Raw genomic sequence first — 8,076 nt, forward strand, 5'->3', positions numbered from 1 at the left:
CGACTGGTTGCGCGGAAGAGAATGGAACAACAGTTGGGCAGTTAGTGGACGGTTGTATTTTTACATCTCTTGTACGGGAAGATGCATCTCCGTGAGGTGTTGTAATTTACATCTTCGAAAGTGAAGATATAATATTTTTTTTTGCCTCTACACCCATCTATTAGAGAGGTGTTTTTGACCCTTGAAGATGCAAAAGTTTGTTATTTTTGCATATACGTCTTCCTTATTTCAATATAAATCTGAGACTTGATATCTCGTGATTTGAACGTAAGAAACCCCTGATTCCCACCTCAGCCCGTAATAAATCTTCCATACGATTGATTCGGTAGGTTAGCAAAGTTAAGGTAAAAAAATAAGGTACTGATCAAGCATCCTAATTCCCCCTATTTCATTTAGCGGCCCTAAATGATCCGGGCTATAGAAAACAATGATTCGTACTACTCTCTGTTCATTTATATAAAGTGTATTTGGTTTTCTGATTAAATTGCACAACGTATGAAGCATTTCTTGTAAATACATGTAATTCTCCTTATAGTCCTCGAGAAAAAAGGAAAGTGACCTCCAAAAAAAAAAGAAAAAAAAGGAAGTATCTATTTTCTGATTGCATGTATCTCTTCTTGTTGCAAAAGAAGGAAAGTATCTCTCTCAATTGCATATATCTTTTGCTTTTCTTGGACTCACCGATTTACTTGCCACTAACCAACAAATTTTGCCATGGGTAATTTCGTCCTAACATCTTACGTGCCTTGATCATCATGCGGAAAATAGTACACCTTACATAAAGGAATGGATGGAGTATATATAGGTGACCAGTATTGGCACAACATGGATAGATAACAATAGAAATACTAAGTGCAATCCCTTTGTTCACTATAATAATAAGATGTTTTGGATATTTCAATATAAGCTATATACGGACTGAAATAAGTGAACAAACAAACTACAACGCCCCTATATACATCCATTTAGAAGAAAGTTAGAACATCTTATATTAGTGAACAGAGGGAGTAGTAACTTACCGACGGACGCCTTTGCCGCTGGAGGGAATACATCTATGCAGGTTCCGGCATTGCCGTACATTTTCATTCCAAATTTGCATGGACATTCATAACCTCCTAGCCTGTTTTTGCAGATCCCTCCATTTTCGCAGGGATACAGTTGAGGTTGCTTGCATTCATCGATGTCTGAAGAATCAACATATTGTTGGGAAAGTTAACGAATTGGTAATGGTAGTTTCTTGTATGTATGTATATAGTACTCATATGTTGTAGGAGTATGGGCGTACCTTGGCATCCGTTAGGGAGGTAAGGGTTGCCAGCGTAATGGTCCCAGCACTTGCAGACATAGCCAAATGTTACGTCGGCACAAGAGCTGTTGCCGCTGACACAGGCGTAGTCCCCAGGCGCCGTGTGTCCTATCCCTGGACATGAAGTCTTTCTTAGACCAGGTGATGGAACTACCGTCGCCGTGGTCAGTCGAAAGGGCGGCCTCACAGCAGCCCAGCCCCATGCACGACCCGTTACTCGCGGACTCCATGGTTGGCCAACCATGTATGCGGCAAGACACATTGAAACCATCCAGACTCAGTTGGGGTTCGGCGCCGACCCCGATGAGAACATTACGCGTGAACGACACGGCAAATGACGAGATAAAGAATGCCATACGCTGTAAAGTGGAGAAGGTCGCGGTGTGACTTGTGCTGCAGCTGTAGGAGATCTGGGCGTATGCTCGTACCTCAGCCGTGGCGAGTGATATGCTCACCAGCTCGAGCGGCGAGCTTGAGAAGGTCGCGGTGTCAAATCCACTCTGGGAGTTGTTGGCCTCCTCCTTGTATATTCCGTTGTTAGCAAGGAAGGCGCGAGGGGGACCGGAGGCGGATTCGTTGCACACCACCTCGAAGCCATCGCGGAAGCAGCCGGCGCCGATGCCGAACGGGAAGGGGATGCTGATTTTGCCGCATTTGTCGGGGCAACCCGGACGCTGCCCTTCAGCCGCGGCGGCAAGAACGACTACTAGGATTACTAGCCGCAGCTGGGAATGGAATTGGGAGCTGGGCGTGGTCATGATCGTGGTGCTCCAGTAATACCTCTATATATCGGGTATGATGGAACTAGTTAGGGATGAACTAATGCCAAAGGAATCAACTAGCATGCGCTGCACCTGCACACCCGGCCCTCCCCCACTTATTATTATATACACGCCCGACCGCATGCTCTTGAGCGAAATACTACTCGTACTCATGAAAAATAACGGATGTAGATGTTTTTGTAGTTTGTGCACTTGCAGGTTTTTAGTTTTCTTGCGTGCATTTTAACTTGTGACTTAATTCCCAACAGTTCAGTAGTTCCAACAGTTGGCGCAAAAGCCCTTCTATAGCCAATAATTTTCATTCTTAGCCCCTTACATTCTTTTCCCGGCATTAATTGCTACTGGGTGGACATATGTGCTAGGTAATTGATTGTTTGTGAAGTTAATTGTAGAAAACTATCACCATTTCGGTCCAATTTCAAAAATCCAATGCCTCTTGCTTTTCTTCACAGAGAACAACTAGTAGTATCACGTATTTTCTTTAAATACTCCCTCCAATTTTATATACAAAGCCACAAATTCAGATTACAACTACAAAGGTAAAAATTAATTCGCGCCCATCAAGCCAACTTTTCTTTTCATTTCCTGGGATCATTAATGTGCCGTACGCATGCATGTAAGAAATATAGTTGTGTGACATTACGACTACATGCACGCAACTATTAGACCAATGCTAGTACCAGAAAGTATCACTAATTTTTCCCTTGATTACTGTTGGTGGCCTTAATTCAGGCAAAATGTATATTATATAGTGACCTTGTATAAGTAAACGGAGAGAGTAACACAAATCATTCTGTAAAAGTGCATTGACGTCAGTTCTGACTTGTGGGCCTGGCTGTAAGTGCTTTACTAGACCGTTGAGTTAGAGGTAGGTCCCACCTGTCATCGTTTTTGCACCTCCCCCTCTCTCTGATGTGTTTGGTTTGAGGCGCTGGCTCCGGGATGAGTCTGTCGAGCTCCACGGCGATGATGCTCTGCCCCGACGTTGTCCAGGTGGTGTAGCATGCTGCTGGCTTGCCGTGAGCACGTCCCCGTGGGAAATTGATGTGGTACTAGAAATTGTACTCTGTCCGAGCTTGTGCGCCGCGTGACCGCGTCAAACCCGAGGTTGGGGAGGATCTTGGGGGCACTAGGAAGAAGACGACCATGAGCGTGCGACATCAACCAGACCGGCCAGCACGGACATGGCCAGCCAACCGATCGAGGCGACATACCAGCCACTGATGGCCGTGGATTTTTCCTGGAATTTACATGGGGGAGAAGAGTGCAACAAAAGAGTAGTAGCTAAGTCATCGTCGTTGACGTTGACGAGGAAGAAACATGCCGGCGATGTCGGCGTCCGCCGAACTGTCTAGGCCAGGGTCGTCGTCGTCGTTGATAAGAACAGATACGCGCAAATACTGTAGACCGCAGCGCGCCCACACACCTACGCCATGACTGTGACTCGACCGTACATACAGACAGACCTATTCAAGGATCGACGTTAAGGTCCGCCGTAGGTTGGCCGGCATTGTACGCAGGATAAGATTCTTTCTCCATACATCGTGTACGACGTCGTGGGTGTGCAGTAGAATCAATGGCCGACAATTGCCGGTTTCTTGGATAGGTGTGTGCACTAACCATCATGACTGTTTATACCATGTTTTTATTTTCAATATCTCGTATATAAAATAAATCCACGTGAAACTCATCCCCAAGCATGGATCCATCTCCATTGTATGAGCGATTGTAGCAGCAAACATACTCAGCCATAACTGCATGCTATATCAACAACAAATGAATCAGCAGTTCCGATATGGACAAATACATGCCGGTTTCCATCTTGGTGTTGTCATTATGATCAGCTTTCATGGGCTTGTCTTGGGCAACCTCCTGTGCTGCAAAATCCGTAAAGAATCAGATCTCTGACTTTGTTCTTCCAGAAACATTATACTCCCTCCGTCCGGAAATACTTCTCATCAAAATGAATAAAAGGGATGTATCTAGATGTATTTTAGTTCTAGATACATCCCTTTTTGTCCATTTTGATGACAACTATTTTCGGACGGAGGGAGTAGTAGATAAAGTTGAAACAGTTCTGGCTGAATCAATTGATGGATGCATGGGGCATTATGACCCAGTGATATGGATGGTGGACTTAATTGATGTATGCATGGGACAGAGTGCCCTACGCGGCTACGCTCGACCATGGAATCAGACGGGAGAGCCTTAGCAACGGTCTGCTAGTTCCCGCAAAAATTAAAAAAGCATCGGTCTGCTAGTGCCCCCAAGAAGCAATTCTGCCTAGTACTGTTTTCAGCAACATGCCCACAGCAGACACGCACTAATTATTCACTTACTCCGGTATCATGATGGCTTGCTCATGTCTCCATTGGGAATAGGACTCACCTCTTGCTGCAGGAGGTGTCATCTGACAATTTGATTCTCCATTGGGTAAAGTCGGAGAACATAAGAGGTGCGGCATAAGAGAGAGGCTTTTCAGCACCCCGGGTGTCTAAGCACCCTGTTATCACAGCCGTCCGTCCAGAAAACAGAGCATACAGATATGCGTCAGCTCCTGTGCAACGAATTTGTTTAACAGTCCCTAATCCCAAAACTGTTCATCATACGGGAGAATCCAGCTCACCTGTAACCGCCCAGTCTACATCGATGATGTCACGGGCATGGAGTTCTAGCTATGTCAGGAATCCTAAGTTCGTAACATATGGACGTGCACTAATAAAACAAGAGGCACGACGGCAATCTGCATAGCTTGACAAAAAGTTGCACGCAAAGCCACCATGTTCTATATAACAACGGCGATGGCGACACCAGAGGCGACTCGCGGGACGCCCGCGGCGAACGTCGCCTGCCAGCGGCCGGAACCTGCGGATCTGACTGCGAGGCGCGTTGGGGGCCGGTTCTGGGTGCTCGCGGACTCGGATGAAGAGGAGGACGACGACGGGGATCCTGCGGCGGACTACTCGCCGACACCCTCCAACGTGATCTGCAAGGCATTCAACCCTCGATACTCGGAGGAAGAAGTCGCTGCGTTAGTTGATGAAATTGTGCCGGGAGATGATCCGGCGCGGATCGGACTGCGTTCTGACGATCGGGTGGAGGTGGTTCGCCGGATTATCCACCGGAGGACGGCGGCGACGGTGATCCGGCCTTGGAAAGGGCCTCTACCTAAGGTATGCATCCAACCTGTTACTTTGTCAGATTTCTTTCCGCAAGATGATTGGAGTCTCGTAGTTCGTAAGAAGAAGAAGAAGAGAGGGAGACCGGAGCCAGCGCCGCCGGCGCCGGCGATCCGAGCGGCGGCCGAGATCAGGGCGGCCAGGAACAATGGTTTGAATCTCCTCCTGGGTCACGAAGGGGCCGTTCAGGAGTGGGCCGGCTGTCGGACTGTGCATGGGCACGAGGCCCATCATGGGGGTGTTTATGAGGGCTTGGTTGGAACGGACTCGACTGGGTATGTGGCCCAGGAGAGCTGCGTCGTGCCCTCTCAGCCCGACGTGATCTCATGCACGTACGAGGAAAACTTTGTACGTATCGCTCGTGCGCCGCCGTCTAGGGTTCGAAAGGCCGGGACGAAAGGCTTCCCTCCGTGTGGTGATCGTCGAGCACGGCGAATCCGACCGCTGCCAGGCATGGCAGGCCGGGGGGAGGCTCCGCCGCCAGCCAAGCGACCCTCTTCCGGCGCTGCAGGTCGGGGTGGGGCGGCTCCGCCGCCGGCGGTGAGTGTCAGACGGGGCGTTCAGGCACAGCTTGGCTAAAGGCCGCCGGCGGGAGGATCCGTCGTGGCTGGTTCCTCAGGCCGAGGTGTGTCCCCCGTGGGTGCGCGGCCTCCGGGACAGCCCCCCTTGCAGCCGGCCCCTGGGAGGGGAGGCATGAGGCCGCCGGCGCCGGGCACGGTGCCCGCTGCCCATGTTGCCGGGCGGGGTGTGCTGAGACCACCGACGCTAGGTGCGGCGCGCCCTGATCCCCAGGCCTCGACCTCCCGCGCCGGGAGCTTCTGGCGAGGTTCCGGCTGGCCGCGGTGCCGGACTTCGGCCTGTTGGAGGCGTGCCGGCGACCACAGGCAAACCTCTGCCCCATTACGTTGCTAGGCCGGTGCAGAACCGGTCCGGTCAGTATCAGACGTACAACAAAGAGCCTAATGATCCGCCCCGAGGCCAGTAGGGGGATGATGGGTATGATGCATATGGCGAAGGACAGCACCGAGGATCCTCATCTACGGGAGGAGGGCGTGGATATGCCTGGCAGAGCGATGGGTCGGCTGAGCGACCGTTTCTTGGACCAGCAGGTGGTTTTGTTGAGGGGGCTTCCGGCCCGGATCACCGTCAGAGAGGGGGCTTTCGTGGCCATCGTGGTGGTCAGGGTGGGGGCCGTGGGAGATTTTGTCACCCGCCCCCGCCTAGGGCTGTTGTTACTACAACTGCGGCAGAGGATTCTGAGCATACTTCTTCTGAGCTTCCTTCACAGGCGATGGAGGTGGTGAATGCTCTGGCGAGTGTTCAGGTTCCTAAGCCTGGGACGGTGGATGAGGCTACCGACAGGTCTGATGCCGAGAGGGCGTCCAAATATGCTCGTAAGAAGGAAAGGATGATTTGTTACCGATGTGGTGAGAAGGGCCACTTCATTGCTGAGTGTGTGGCCCAGTTGTGTGAGTCATGTGGCAAACTCGCACATGACTCGGGGGAGTGCCCGTTATTGCGTGACCTCCCTCCGACGCTGAATATTTATGGAGTATACTGTGCTGAGCTTATGTTCTTTGAGTCCCCGGCGGCGAGAGAGGTCCTGGAGGAGACCCTGAGTTTGACTACCGGGATTGTGAGGGCGACCCAGGGAGAGGTGACTGAGGCACAGATTGTGAGGAGGCTACAGGAGCTGGCTCCCGGGGATTTTAGATGGGATTTGGTGCCCATCGAGGACAGGGTTTTTAAAGTTGATTTCCCATCTGTTGATGACTTGCAGAGATTATTGAGCTTTGGCTTGTGTAAACTTCCAGGGACTAAGTGTATCCTGGAGTTCAACGAGTGGAAGCAGGTTGAGCCCAAAGGAAAGCCGCTTACGCAGGTCTAGTTGCGTTTTATTGGAGCTCCATCTAAGCCTCTGCAGGATGCTTGAGTGGTGGCCAGTTTAGGCATGATGGTTGGAAAGACAGAAAAAGTGGATATGGCTTTCACGCGTGCCCATGGGATTGCACGGCTTTTAGTTAGCGTACTGGATATTGAGTTTGTGCCTGATAAGGTCAACTGGACCTATAAGGGAGAGGTGTTCCCGCTAGAGATCGAGTTTGAGGACACCGACTTATTTGCTGATGCTATTAATGGTAATGATGTTGACATGCACGACAGGGAGGTTAATGCGGGGGCCAAGGGGCCACCGTCAGATGAACCCTCACGAGAGGGGTCTAACGGCTCTCACCCAGCTTCTCAGTCGAATGGGGAGGGTCACTACAAGAAATATGTCAACTTATGACCTTTTGTTAGTGACCCTGGAAGAATTGGTCATAAATTTATGACCATTTTAGACCAATTGGTCAAAAGCTGCCTGGGGGGCTCTAAACCCTAAACCATAACGACCATTTTGGTCAGAAAGGTCATAATTTCATTAGAGGAAATGGTCGTAAAGCTAGTAGCATTGTCCACTGCCTCATGCCTACCTGATAACGACCAATATAAAATGGTCACTACACTTGAGTTTGAATGAATTGGGATGATTAGGCAGCCACCTCAGCAACCTCTCTTATGTGTCACTGTCTAGGTGTCATTTTTGCTTGAGTTTTAATATTCAACAGACAGACGGGGCACACACTGACAGGCGGGACCCATTTGACAGGTGGGGCCGAGCGCTTAATTCGCCCAAAAAAGATGCACGAGGCGGGACTCGAACCCACGACCTCGCGCTTGCTTCGCTCGCATGCTACCGCTAGGCTAGAGAGGGACAGTTGCTCACATCTGGGAGTTTAACTATACATTATATAGAACTAAAAATGTGCGC

General features: G+C 50.1%; 1 pseudogene; it reads right to left on the reverse strand.

Moving 5' to 3' along the window:
- Positions 1 to 2,151, reverse strand: part of LOC119326194 — a 4,955-nt pseudogene extending 2,804 nt beyond the window's left edge.
- Between the last annotated feature and the right edge of the window lie 5,925 nt (positions 2,152 to 8,076).

The sequence above is a fragment of the Triticum dicoccoides genome, chromosome 6B (genome assembly GCF_002162155.2).
Source record: "Triticum dicoccoides isolate Atlit2015 ecotype Zavitan chromosome 6B, WEW_v2.0, whole genome shotgun sequence".
NCBI lineage: Eukaryota > Viridiplantae > Streptophyta > Magnoliopsida > Poales > Poaceae > Triticum > Triticum dicoccoides.